The following is a 14581-nucleotide window of genomic DNA, read 5'->3' as shown; positions in this document are numbered from 1 at the left end:
CGGGCGGCAGGCGCGGGGCGGGACGCGGGCGGGACAGCCTGGCGGGCACGTCGGACCCCGCGCCTGCGGGAAAGGCGCCAGGGAGGCCCATCCATCACGGCCTTCGCTCCTGGAAACCTTTATGGGCTCTATTTCTTTTCTTTCTTTCTTTCTTTTTTTTTTTTTAATATGTTTATTGATTTCAGAGAGAGGAAGAGAGAGAGACAGAAACATCAATGATGAGAGAGTCATTGATCGAGCCCCCAACCCGGGCATGTGCCCTGACCGGGAATCGACCCCTGATCGCCCGGATCCTACGTGGACGCTCAACCTCTGAGCCCTGCCCGGCGGGCTCTGACTATTTCTGTAGTGTGGAGACCCAGGCTCCCTATGGGAGGCACAAGGCCCACCTGGCTTCGTTCAGGGACGCACCCGGCGCCTGCTGCTTCTCTCCCCGGGGCCTCTGCAATGCTCCTGGCTTCTTCCCCTACCTTATGTCCATTTTGTTGTTGAGCTCATTCTGCTTAGATCATTTCTTACGGAAAACTACCCTGGCCCCTAAGACTTGCAGCACCTGTAATTCTCCTTGGTAGTCTCTTTCAAGGTGTGCATTTTGTGTGTGATCTTTGCTGACTGTGCATCTTGTAGACTGAGATCTGTGAAGGCGGCCGCCGGGGCTGCTTGGCTCCCCCTCTTGTATCTCCCACATGTCCGCAGTGCAGGCTCACACACAGCAGGCTCTGATAAATGTCTGTTGAATGAGCGAATGAACATCAGGCCTGGGTAATGTTTTAGGTGGCCTTGGGTTTCCCTTTAAGGAGGGGACAAGATCACCTGCAGAGAGGGAGGAAGGTTGTTGAGTGGGCCATCCGAGGACAGCAATGAGTGGTCCCTGTGGAGACTGGGCCCAGCAACAAAGTAGAGGCATGTAAAGTGTTCTGAGGGGTTCTGAGGGCCCAGCAGATTTGGGGGCAGAGAGGCAGGCAGGCCCCTTATGTAATTTCTTCTTGCAGCTTGATGTCAATGTAAAGAAGTAGTGTCTCACCTTTGGGGTTGGTAGGGTGGATTCATGTCTACATGCTGGGCAAGTATGTGAGTGAAAGGGGAGTTGGGAGACAGCAGGGAACAATCTACTAATTAGGTTAACCAGTCTGCAAGGTAATAATAACTGATTCTTAAGCAAATTACGTTACAGGGTTTCTGCTTAGTGAGCACTGATTTCTTGTTTGCTACCCTGTATTGAAAATCCTCTGAAGACAAAGACTTTTCATATTTGTATTTTCTTCTGTATCAGTGTCTTCAACAGAGAGTTTTCAATAAATGATTGTTGAATGAATGAATTAGGGGGAAAGGGTAAAAGGCTCCAGTGTGGCAAAATTTCCAGAGCTGGGACAAGGCTAGTTGAAGACATCTCCTTAATTCTTTTTTCCTAGCCCTTAGATCTTCTGAGAAACAATCCTGAGTTGTTGGGTTAGGACCAGGAAATGGGGATGTGTTATCATATCACAGATATGTTAATGAAGGATGATATTTTCTTATGAAACTTTAGGATCGGGATATCTTTTCCAAGACCAATAGGTGTAATTGAATGCTTGCTATGTGTCTTATATGTCACCTATAGTTCTTACACCAGCCCAGTGATTACATTTACACCAAACTACAGAAAGCCCGAAAGCCCTTCAGGAGTTGCAGGGCCAGCATGTTGAGCCAGGCCTGTGGAATTTCAAATGTTCATGCTAATAGGAACGTATTAGAAAAGTGTTCATTATGATTGAAGAAAAATTTGAGTCCCATCTTCAAGGCCTGGAAAGCTCCTCTGCCCAGGGACACCAGAATGAGCTCATAAGGTACATCCAAGTCCGAACCCAGAATAGGCAAGGCAGTTTGTGATTTCACAGATGACTCGTTCCTTGCCACTATTTTCTCTTTGGGTATAGTTTCTGGGATACCTGGAAATAAGGAACATACCAGCTTGGGCTGTATTTTCCACCTACTCATTCCCTCAGCCCAGGACAAACAAGGTAGGAATAGTGAATTCTTACCAGACAGGATTGTTATGCAAAGAAATAAAGTCGGAACAAAACACTGTGAAAGGTATTGAAATTGAGTACAAAACATATTCAATCATTCAGACTGATCCTGCTTTTGACTTTATTCTCACTCTCAGATTGTTTCCTTGTTTCCTAGGATGTACCTAGACGCTGCTCTTTCTTCTTAAATGACCTCTCACCAATTTGCCCATAGACATCAGTGATTTATTTTAAGAGAGCAGCTAAAAATGTTTTCATTCACAATAGTCAGTGTTTTTATTGGGCCTCCTTTTGAAAGGGGAATTGTTAATGGATTGACATTTTCTGAACTTACATTTTAAACCATGAATGGATATCAAAATAAAAGGAAAAAGTTACTAATCTGATACCTATAGATTTAAAATTTGCATGTGCCCTTCCAGTATTGTTCCAGTGTGACTACTGGCTATGTGAAAGGAAGAAGTACCGTGCTTTAGAAATTACCCAGGGCCCACGATTCTGGCCTCAGAGGATTGGGTGTCAGGACCAGTGCCAGCAACTACAGCCTTATGCTGTTGGCCAGGCTCTCCCTCAGCTCAAGGAGGCTGGGGCACAAATACAGAAGCAGCAAGCCAAGGGGATTTTGTAGAACTTCAAGTCAGAAAGTCTTGAGAAAATAGGTTTTGGTCTGAGTCATGTGGAGAGTGGGGTTTGTAGATACACCCTTAATTAGAGAGAAGAGCCAAAGGAAGGCAGTACAGACATATGTTGCAATTGGTTAGGACTTTTAAAATTCGTATCTTGTTTGTGTTGAGAAAAATTTTAAAATATAGAGGACAGAGTATATAATTCCTGCATTCCTGCCACCCAGAATTGACTAATCAATCTTAAATACTGACTCAATAAAAATTTTAATAGAAGAAAATGTTGCAGATAAAACCCTCTTTGACTTTCAATCCCCAAACCATTAAATTCTTCTCCTCCCCAAAGGCCAACATTCTCATAAATTTGGTGTAACCTTCCAAGCCCACTCTCTATAGTTATATAGATATTATATGCATGAATAAATGTTCTTGGCTATGGATATAGTCCTGCTTTTAAAGATTATTTCAATGGTACCATGAATGGCAGCTGGGAATTTGTGTGAGAGTAAGACAGGATTATAGGGAGCTCATCATCCTTTGGACCTCATTTCACCATGATCCTTACATTTATTCGGTATTTATTGACTATTTGTTATATGACAAGGAATGAACTGAGCCCCTCTAACAGCCACATGTGTGAATTTGGAAGTGAATCATTCAGTTGAACCTTGAGATGATCTTGCTCTGGCCAACAGGTTGACTGCAACCTCATGAAAAATTGTGTCCAGACCATCCAGCCAAGCCACTGCTATATTTCTGACCCACAGAAACTTTGAGATAGTAAATGTTTATTTTAAGCTGCTGTGATTAAGGGTAATTTATTGTTATATATCAATAGATAAATACAGAGACAGATGAAATAATTGCAAATGAAAATAAGTGCATACATCAACTTATAGTAGAGCAGATGCCCACATGAGAAGTGCTATGGTCACGTGGTTAATGAGTTAGGCTTTGGAGCCAGAATTTTCATTTCAGATCCTGGCTCTGTCACATACTTGCTGTGAGACCTTAGCAAGTCTTTTTTTCCCCCTTTTATTTTCTAATTTGATAATTTGTAACATAAAGATAACTGTATTTACATTATAGTTGTTGTGAAGAGTCAACAAGTTAGAAATGAAAGTGCTTAGTCCAGAGCCTGGCACATTTTAAGGGCTCAATTAATATAACTATTGTTATTCTGTATAGATTCTCAAGGATTTGTTATTAATATATTTGCCTGAGCTTTTTTGCTTACTGTCCTTCATATTAGAAAATGGCTATTGAAGGTAAATGCCCCCTATATAAATCTGACTCAAATTTAACAACGTAATTCAACACTGCACTGAACACCTACTATGTGCCAGGGACTGTTTTGCTGCTGGAAAAAGTAAGATATGATCTATGTCCCCAGGAGTTCAAATTCTCATTGGGGAAGCAGAAACAAGTGTATTAATGTAATAAAAGATTCTAAAAGACTTATGAATTAAGAATCTTCAAGAATTTACCACCAAATGGCATTCATATTTGGTATACTCCTTGTGGTGGGAAGAAACCTGATAGTTCTATACCCAGGAGAAAATTTGAGAATCAGTTTAGAAATGAAAAGATCTGTTTTAATTGCTAGTGAAGGCTATAATTTGTACTGGGAAGTCAAAGCACAGAGGAAATGAAGACAGGCTTTGGATCTCAGCTTAAATGTCACTTCCTCAGAGAGGTGTCCTTCATATACCCCCATTCTCTTCCTTCGTAGCACTTAGCAAAATTACATGCTCGCCTGTGTTTGTTTCATATTTCTCTTCCCAAGTAGACTATAAGCTCCATGAGGGCAGGAACCACATCTGGTTTACTCATAACTATAAACTCAGCATCTAGTTCAATCCCTAGTACCTAACAAGTGCTTAATAAATTTGTTTTGGTAAATGAGTGAATGTTAAATAAGTGTTTAGAACCATTAAATCCTGGTGGGTGGATGAGGCCCATAGAAAACTCTTGACACCAGTGCAGCAGGATGCCAAGCTGAAGACTGAACTTGTGTGTAGAGTCTTTTCTTTCCCTGCCAAAGCAAGGTGCTGGACAGGGGTTGTCCATAAGAAGAGAATTCCTTTGGAGGACAGTGCTACAGAGCTGCTTCCCCTCCACTTGCTACACACAAAATCCAGGAGTGATGAGAGGGAGGCTCTCTATTGTTAGGAAATAGCAATTAGGCTTCTTGTGCTTTGAAGATCATGAATACTGGTGATCTATTCATCTAGCACCCATGTCCTCTCACTGCTTACAGGACTCCAGTCTTACTGAAGCAGCCATGCCTCCACCTTCCAACCCATGAGATTCAACGAGCACCCCACTGCCAATTCCAATTATGGTAACCCCTTTTCCCTTCTGGAACCCAGGAGTTGTTTCCATGGGGGCCAAGACACATATCAAACTCACAGTGTCCGCAGCTGCCTGGAATAAGACTGAGTATGGACCTGAAAATATTTTACCCTAAGAGCTGTGAACCTGAGACCTTCTTGTGAGAGACACCATTGCTGATTCTTGCGTGGGAAAAGCCTGTTGTTGGCCATTGTGGGACCTGCAGCACTGCAGACCCGCATCATTTAACCAGTTGGAAAATACAGGTTGTCAACAGCGACACCATGTGGCTATAACATGCAATGACCGTGGTGGGCAGATGAGATGCCTGGCCTCCTCTTCAGGTGTGTGGAAGCTGGGATTTTTCTCTTAGGAATTTTTGGATCACTTAACCCCTGTGAGTTTTCTTAAATGTTGGGCATGGACTCTATTTGTATATCCTCAACTTATAAAGCTGAGAAGTAGAGGATTGATTTGATTTCCTTTTGTGGAAAAAAAAAAAGCAGCAATCATATTTGCATACTGTTAGAGCTATTTTTAGAGTTTCCACCCATATATCACGATGCAAGAAAATTAGGCTTGAAGACGCCCAGACAAAAACCCTTTCCATTTCATGGCCCTTTTGAAAACTTGTCTATTGTTCTCTGTCACCTCTTGGATAAAGTCCCAGCTTCTTAGCATACCTCCTAAGGCTTTCCTCCTCAGCCTCTCTAGGGATGCAACACATTCATCAGCTTCTTCAGTAAGTTCCATTATATTTGTAAGTGTTTTGGGAGTTAGGTTTTTGGGAGGGCAGATATGAGATGCACAGAAGTGACCCAGGCTTAACCACACACACACACACAAAAAGTAAGGTTTGCTGAGCACTTGTGAACTAGGCATTATAATAATGTGCTTCTGAGTTATTTAATTTGCACATGAAGTTTTCTCTACCTTTCTTCCCTGTATTGCTGGGGAACTCTTATTTACCATTAAGAATCATTCCTCTTAAATATTCCTCCAGGTTTACAGTTCTTAAGTATGGCCGCACATTAGCATCACTTGGGGAGTTTTACAAACTATGGACACCTGAGTCCCACCTCGAGATTCTAATTTAATTAGTCTGAGGCTTGAGCAACAAAGGTTTTCAAAGCTCCCGGGGTAATTCTAATGTGCAGCCAGGGTGGAGACCCACTGGTCTAGGAAGACTTCAGTGACTGACAGATAAGCCTGCTCCTCTTTCGCTTCTGTGCCCTGCACACCCTTCTCTGATCATATCACACTGTATCTTCATTTCAGAGTAGGTACCCCTTCTCCCTAAATACTTTGAGCTTCTCCAGTCAGCCACCTCTACATCTCTGGAGCTCGATATAGGGCCTGATTGTGGAGATTTGGAAAATGCTGAATGGAAGGGTAAAGTATCATCAACAAACACTTTGGAGGTCTCCAAATGCCAGGCGCTGCAGTTCTCAGCCGGGTCTGGAACATAAACAGCTGACGGGACCTGCAACAAGAACTCGCAGCTACGGCGGGTGTATGTGTCCGGTGGTCAGTCTGTGGTGGCCACGTGGCCCGGGCCTCACTTTCACCGACTGCCTCAAATGTGTATTTCTTAAATCATCCCGGCAAAGTTGAGCTCCAAGTAGGTGCTAAAACACCTGCGAGCCAAGAGCCTGTTGTGAGTGCTATGAAAGTGCGCAGGCGCAAGATAGCAACACTGCAAACTCCCGTCAATATTAGCGTAAGCCCCGCCCCCAGCAGCGGAGCCAACCAGACGGCGCGGGGCGGTCCCAACCTCCGGGCGCTGCGGCGGAAACTCGGTCCCGGGTGTTCGGAGGCGGAGCGGAGGGAGGCCCCTCGACGCTCTCGGGCTCGATTAGCCAGCCTCCCCCGGCGCTGCAACGGTCGCAGAGGCGGGGCCAAGGCGCAGAGCCGGCCCAGCTGGGCGCGCTGCTGGTGGGAGACGGCGGCTGCGGAAGGTGAGTGCGGCCCTCGGGCTTCAGGGGCGTCGGCTAGAGCTGCTGCCTGAGGCACCCCCAGAACTGGCTTCACTTGGGCGCCGCGAGTGGTCAAGCTGACCCTTGTCGCGGCCCCCAGGGAGGAGCCTCCGGGGACGGTTTCCCGCCAATTAGAAATCTCAGTTTCAGGGCTGGGTACCTGACAGACCTGGCTCCCCACCCCCCTTTGTGATATTTGGCTCCTCGTGTAACGTCTCAGCGCCTCAGTTTCTTCGTTTATAGCGCACAGCTGGTCATTCTTGCCTCGCACGGTGGTCGAGGAGGTTCACCGGGGCAGTACGTGTAAATCTTAGAGCAGCGACTTCCAACCTTTTTCATCTCATAGCACACGTAAACTAGTAACTAAAATTCTGCGGCACACCAAAAAAGATATTTTTTGCTAATATGGCAAAAAAAGGGTATACTTTTAATTTATTCACACCAACGGCTGTTGTCGCGTTGGCTGTTGCCACTTTTTCATTTGACAGTCTAAGGGAAAAGAGGTCAGCGCTCCTGAGCAAATAGTCAGGTGGTGCAGTTCTGGACGTTCTGGCGGCGCACCGGTTGGAAATCGCTGGCGTAGAGTGACACCGGCGCAGACGGGGCTCTGGATAAATTGTAGGTGAGGGAGTCTGAGAAGGCTGCCTGGCCAGCGAAGACTGAGGGCAAAAGGAGGGGGCTTTTTGCGGGAACGGGTAGGTGAGTAGCCCTTTCTCCGGTTTATGATGCGCATTCCTGACTCGGGGCGCCTCCGAGTTTATGAGGGGTCTAATATGATTCTATTAGGAAAACCACTGAGGTGGAAATGCCTGAGGCTAAGAGACCCATGACACAGAAACCAAACAGAAAGGGTTTGTTTCTACTACCACTTTATTTTCTGACTAATAGTATTAAACACTGTGCAGGTGTGACCAATTTTTGTTGTTTTACTTTCTGTATTGCCAAGTAGACCTGGGCCTCCCCAGCCCCACCTTGGGGAAGAGGTGGCCGCCCAGGGTTTTGCCTCAGCTTCTGCTTCCAAGGGGGAGAGGTGTTTTCTGGAACTTTATGAAACCTCTTCTGGGGCAGGATGATTTGGTTGAAATGATATCCAGTCCTGACTCCATTTCCTTATTTGTGGTAGATTCAGTTTGTTTGTTTTTTAGGAACATTAAACAGTGTGTTAGCATATTTTTCTAATAGAGCTTTTGCATTTAATAGACAACAGAGACTTTGAAAATAATGCATATTCAGCTTATTGCAGTAATGTGAACTGTATGCTTTTGAGAAAGCTAATTACAGATTTTAATGTAACTCACTTGAGAAAGAACAGTTACTGGCCATAGTTTATTTCTAGCTTTCCTCCCACCCCCAAATGGTGAAAAATAATTACATTTTAATGTATAGTGCATGTTACAGGGGCTTCAGACCTGTAAAGGGCAAGTTACCAAAGGGCTCTTAGGAAACCTGGACAGTGCCAGAAAATACAGCTGTATTTTGCTTCTTTGCACTGGGCTTTCTATGCCGCATACACACCAACTCCTGCCCTGCAACCCTTATTCCGAAAGTCTTACTTAAAGTGAGGTATCAAAGAAATAAACAGACCGATTAAAGTTGCAGCTTCTGCCTTGGCAAGCCTTTGGTCTCTTCCTGTGACTCAGTTCCAACTGTGTCCTGTCACAGCCTAAGTGGGGAAGGGCTGCTGCAAATTATTGACACATTAATTTCACAGTATGGATCTCTAAAAAGAAGGGCTTGGTTACAGGTGGAATTGAGAGTTTTTCTTCCTGCCTTTGCCTTTTATGTTTAGTGGTATTTATCCCTCTGAGTGTACTTCTTTTCAGTACCTTTGCAAATGAGAATATTCTACCTGTGAAGCCAGAAGTCAGAATTGTAGATAGATAGATTTGGATCCCCAGCAGGGAGAGGAAAGTTAAGGGGAAAAGAAGAGAAGGGAGAAGGCTTGTGGTGGGTGGTGAGCATTGTAGTACGTTAGCAGTTACTTTAGTTGTTCAGCGCCAGTTCAGTGGTTACCAGTACTACGGATGCCCTCTCTGGGAATAACACAAAGCCATTCTTACTAGGAAGGTGGACATTTTAAGATTTTGGCCTGTTTATTTTTTTTGAAACCTAGATGAAGATCCAGTTTCGGACATGAGATTCACTGGGTGATCATTTCATTGAGATCAACTTGAATGACCAGGTAAAAAGTGCAAGAAGAATGTGCTATGACTGAGGTATGCCTAATGTGACAGATCACTCTCTGGATGTTGGGAGACCATGAAAAGAATCTATTGTTTATTGACTACTCTACTCGGTATAACACGTATATTTCCTTTTGACCTCCTGATAATCCTATCAGGTAGATAGTTTAAATTCAGATAAGGAACTTGAAGCCCAGAGGGGGTAAGTAATTAAGATAACACAGCGGGTCACCAACACTAATCACTGCCTCTGTCCTGCTATGTGCTAGGCACTGTTCTATTTCCTTTCTTCAGGCTTATCTTGTTTTATTGTGCTTCTCTTTCCTGCACCTAACAGATACTGTGTTTTTTACAAATTGAAAATAAGACCCTTTATCAGCAGAAAGATTACAACTCTCTGAAGGCTCAGGTGATGGTTATTATATTTTAGCAATAAAGTATTTTTAAATTAAGGTATGTACGTGGTTTTTTTAGACAGAACGCTATTGCACACTTAATAGAGTATAGTGTAGCCCAGCCAGGCGTGGCTCAGCGGTTGAGCGTCGACCTGGGATCCAGGCAATTGGGGTTCGATTCCTGGTCAAGGCACATGCCCGGGTTGCGGGCTCTATCAATGACTCTCTCATCATTGATGTTTCTATCTCTCGCTCTCTCCCTCTCCTTTCCTCTCTCTCAAGTCAATAAATATATATTTTTAAAAAAATAGAGTATAGTGTAAACATAACTTTTATATATGCTGGGAAACCAAAAAAATTGTGTGAGTTGCTTTATTGTGGTGGTCTGGCACCAAACCTGCAATATCTCTGAGGTATGCCTGTATATTAACTCCCCTAATCTTCACAACAACCCTATGGGCTAAATACTTTTATTATTCTCACTTCATGATGAAGAAATTGAGGCTCAGAGAGATTAGTACGTTCCTGGCTGTGTGGCAGAATCCACAATTCAAACCTAGGCAGTCTGGCTCCAAAATTATACCAGCTTTCTTTTGGTTAGTATTTCCTTTACTTTTGTTTTTATTATTTAACAAATTTTTTAATAGTAAAATGAATTTTTTATTTTGAAATCAAACAGAATACACATACCAGATGTATAGCTTAATAAATTATTAAAAGACGATACCACCTAGGTCAGGGTGTAGAACCGTGCTAGCCATGCCAGAGCTGCTCTGTTGCCCCATCCCAATCACAACTACTTCTGTGCTATTGTTAGTAGCCATTCTTCTGACTTTTATAGTAATTGCTTCCTTATGTTTTAAAAAAAGTTTTTTCATAAATTCACATTCCTAGACATTAAAATGTAGTTTGGCTCATTAAATTTTTTTTAAAAGCTTAATTTGTAGGCTTTCTCTCTGTTCCTTTTTCTTACAATTTATCTGATGAAGAGCCTGGATCATTTAACCTGTATATCCTACAGTCTGGATTTTGCTGATTGTATAATCATGCATAGTTCATAGGTTCCCCTGCCTTGGGTAGTAGTTCCTGCACATTGAAAGCTGGATTCCAGACTGGATCAGACTGAGAGTCAATCCCTTTGGCAGTTCTCTAGGTAGTGGTTGGCAAGACCATAGAAGGTGCATACTTTGTCATTGTTTCTCTCTTCCTAATCTCAGCAGCTGGTGCTACTTGATGCCTATATTCACTGAAGATTGCAAAATAGTGGTATTGTAATTCAATCATGTGTTTTTCACTTATTGGTTGGAATACCAGTCCTTTATCATTTGGATAGGCAGCAGTATAATTCCTTTAGGAAAGGATGCGTTTATGCTTAATTCCTACCATTTATTTACTAATTTTCAAGATAATAAGTTGGTTCTTTATCTCCTTTTTTTCCCCACTTTAAATTTTATTAAGTTTACATTTTAATGTATATATTATTGACAATGTTAGACATTCACAGAGTTGAATTTTCCAATTTAAATGTCTTTATATTGAAAATATTCACTTAACTCACTATTTTAATAATTCTGGTCCTTCCCTAAAGTCAACAAATATTTTTTATTGTACTTCTTTTTAGGAAAGCATTTATATATAAATAAGTTATGTAAATTTATACTTTTTCCAGTGAAAATTATTCACTATCCTCTACTTGATTTTTAACGTACACATATATCTTTGAGATAATTCATAACCAGTATATGAAGAGCATCATCATTTATTTTTACATCTACATAATATTTCATTTGTCTATCCTGGCACATTGTGTGTTACCAGAATTTATTTGCTAGTTCCCAGTTGATGAGTATCTAGTTTGCTTCCATTTTTTTGTGCTCTTATAAGTAATATTATAGTAAATAATCTTGTATATTGGTTTCTTATCTTCTGAAGAAAATTTTTAAAAATCCAGTATCAGTATAAGGTCGTGAATTTAAACATGTTTGTTGCGTTTCAGTTCATTGCGGTTATTATCACTATTGAAACTTATGTTATCTCATCTTTGGCTGGGGGTAGGGCATCTACTCAAGCCTACTTTCTGATATGACTACTAGTCTTGGATAACTTCCACATTGTCTGATATCTTGAAAGTTCTTTCCCCAATCTGAAAGTATCCATTTCTTCAAGAAACACTGGTTTCTTTTAAAAGCTAACTGGCATTTTAAGGTCATAGGGATCCTGAGTCAGTCACTGCTTTAGGCTCTTCAGTAGACAGAGCTAGGATACTTCTATCTATCTGTAGACCCACACATTAAAGATGAAATATCACCCTCACCAGGTGGCTCAGTTGGTTGGAGTGTTGTCCCATACACCAAAAGGTTTCCTGTTTGATTCCCAGTCAGGGCACATACCTAGGTTGTGGTTTGATCCCCAGCTGGGGTGAACACAGGAGGCAACTGATCAATGTTTCTCACATAGATGTTTCTCTCTCTGTGTTCCTCTCTCTTTAAAATCAATAAACATATCCTCAGGTGAGGATTAAAAACAAACTGACAAAAAGATAAAATATCTCATGAGTTCACATGAATACTTTCAATTCAAGCTACCTAGGTTGTGGGTTTGATCCCTGGTCAGGGTGCCTACGGGAGGCAATTGATCGATATTTCTCATATCAATGCTTTTCTAACCCTCCCTCCTTCCCTCTCCCCTTCCCTCTCCCCTTCTTGCCCTCTCCCTCTCCCCCCTCCCTCCCTCCCTCCCTCTCTCTCTCTTTCTCTCTCTCTCCACCCCCTTTCTAAAAAATCAATAAAAACATATCCTTGGGTGAGGATTTTTTAAAAAAGTATCCATATACTTAAAAAAAACCCCACAAAACATTTATCTACAAGTCTTTGTGGGGACATATGTTTTCATTTCTCTTGGGTAAATAGGAATGGAATGGCTGGGTCTCATAGTAGTTATTTAACCTTTTAAGAAACTACCCAAGTATTTCCTCAAGTAGTTCTATTTTACATTCCCATCAGCAGTTTATCAGAGTTCTAGTTCCTTCACATCCTTGTAAACACTTGATATAGTCAGTCTTAGCCATTCAAATAGGTGTGTAGTGGTTTCACATTGTTGGTTTTAATTTGCATTTCCTTTATAACTAAAAACTTTTAATGTCTTTTTATTTGCTTACGTGCTATCACTATATCTTTTGATGAAATGTCTATTCAAATTTTGTGCCTGTTTTTAAGTTGGGTTGTTTGCTTTTTTATTAATTGTGTTTTGAGAGTTCTTTATAAATTTTGTATGAGTCTTTATGTTTTGCAATTATTTTCACCTAGCCTATGATTTGTCTTTCCATTCTCATAACAGTATCTTTCAAAGAACACTTCTCATTCTTTTAAAAATATTTATTATTTTTTAATCCTTACCCAAGCACTTAGAGGAAGGGAAAGAGAGAGAGAAACATCAATGTGAGAGAAACTTCGATTGGTTGCCCTCCATACAGGCCCCAACCCGGGATGGAACCCACTACTCTTTGATGAACAAGATGATGCTCAACCAACTGAGCCACTCTGGCCGGGCCAGTTGTCATTTTTATGAAGCCCAATTTGTTCTTTTATGGATCATGCTTTTGATGATGTAGTTAAGAAATGTTTACCTAATCCAAGATCACAAAGGTTTTCTATGTTTTTTTCTTGATACTTTGTAGTTTTAGGTTTTAGATTTATGTCTGTGATTCATTTTGAGTTAAATTTTGTGTATGGTGTGAGGTATGAATCAAAGTCCCTTTTTTGGCACATAAACTATGCTGTCACCATGTCATCAATCCTTTATTCTTTTACTTCTGCCATTCTTTATGTTTATGTTTTATGGCTTTTTAATATTTTAGATATTTTTTTTCCTCCAACAGCAAATAGTTTGATTTTTTTAAAAATCGGTTTGACGGTGTCTCTTTAAACTGGAGCATTTAATCAGTTTACATTTAATATAATGACTGATGTGAGTTTAAGTCTGCTATCTTATCATGTACTTTCTCTCTGTTCTCTGTTTAGTCTCCTTTTGAATTTATTTTTAAAATTTATGTTTATTGTTAAAAGTATTAGAGATGTCCTCTTTTTTCCCCCATTGACCCCTTCTATCCTGCACTTGTCCCCCCGCCCCGCCCCAGGCCTTCACTACACTTTTACATTTTTTTTTTTCATCATCATGGTCTTTTTATTAGTTAGGAAATTATACATTTGTGTTCTTTTCTTTAGTTGTTATCCTGGAAATTCTCAAGCATCCTTAACTTGCAAAAGCCTGATGTTACTACATACCTTTACTAGCCTCCTGGATTATAAACAAAATTAGAACACTGTTAGTCTACCCTACTCCTGATATATTTTTGTCATTGTGCATTTTAATTATATTTTAAAACTTCACAAGATCTTTTTATTTTATATAGTCAATGTGTGTTTACACTCCCCCAGTTCTTTGTTCCTTACTCCTTTCTACAGCTCTGTCTTTATATCAAGTAATCTTCTGCATGAAGCATCTTTAGAATTCTTTATAGAACAGATCTGTTATATTTGTTTTGTTTGAAAATATCGTTTGTTTTTATTAATGGATATTTTCACTGGGTTTAGAATTTTGGATTGGCAATTATTTTCTTTCAGCACATTCAAGATATTAGTGTACTCTTAGTTTCCATTGTTACTGCTAAGAAGTTAGCGGACATTCTGTCACTCCTTTGAAGATAATCTTTTTTTTCTCTTAATGTTTTTAATATTTTTTATACTTTATATGAAGTATTTTTATACTTTAATATGATGTGTCTAGGTGTGAATTTTTCTTTTCTATATTGATGCAATATTATGTTTGGCTTCTAGAACTGTGGACTTCAGTATTTCATGGGCTCTCAAAACTTCTTAGTTTTATCTTCAAATGTTGCTTCTCCATTTTTTTCTGTGTTTCTTGGATTCCTGTATTCCCTTCATTTGAAGTCTAATCTCTTCTGTGTGTTTCTGAAGGCAGCATGGAGAACTAAAAAGGTGAGTAGGCTCTTCTAACTATCCTTCCAGTTCATGTAATTTTCTCTTCTCTTTCTAATCTACT

At 40.9% G+C, this 14581-nt stretch overlaps 1 protein-coding gene across 4 annotated transcripts in view; it reads left to right on the top strand.

The window, feature by feature from the left end:
- The first annotated feature begins 8983 nt into the window (after window positions 1–8983).
- Window positions 8984–14581, top strand: part of CEP70 (centrosomal protein 70) — a 39887-nt gene continuing 34289 nt past the window's right edge. The window contains exons 1-2 of one of the 4 annotated variants that reach the window (XM_016207059.2): window positions 8985–9124; window positions 14356–14517. The gene's annotated coding sequence lies outside the window, so the exon portion shown is untranslated. Of the gene's footprint in view, window positions 9159–14355; window positions 14518–14581 lie in introns of all 4 variants that reach the window. The other 3 variants (XM_016207063.2, XM_016207058.2, XM_016207062.2) reach the window with 3 other exon arrangements.

The sequence above is a fragment of the Miniopterus natalensis genome, chromosome 15 (genome assembly GCF_054644295.1).
Source record: "Miniopterus natalensis isolate mMinNat1 chromosome 15, mMinNat1.hap1, whole genome shotgun sequence".
NCBI classification, from domain to species: Eukaryota; Metazoa; Chordata; class Mammalia; order Chiroptera; family Miniopteridae; genus Miniopterus; species Miniopterus natalensis.
This window is presented reverse-complemented; position numbering and strand designations above follow the sequence as displayed.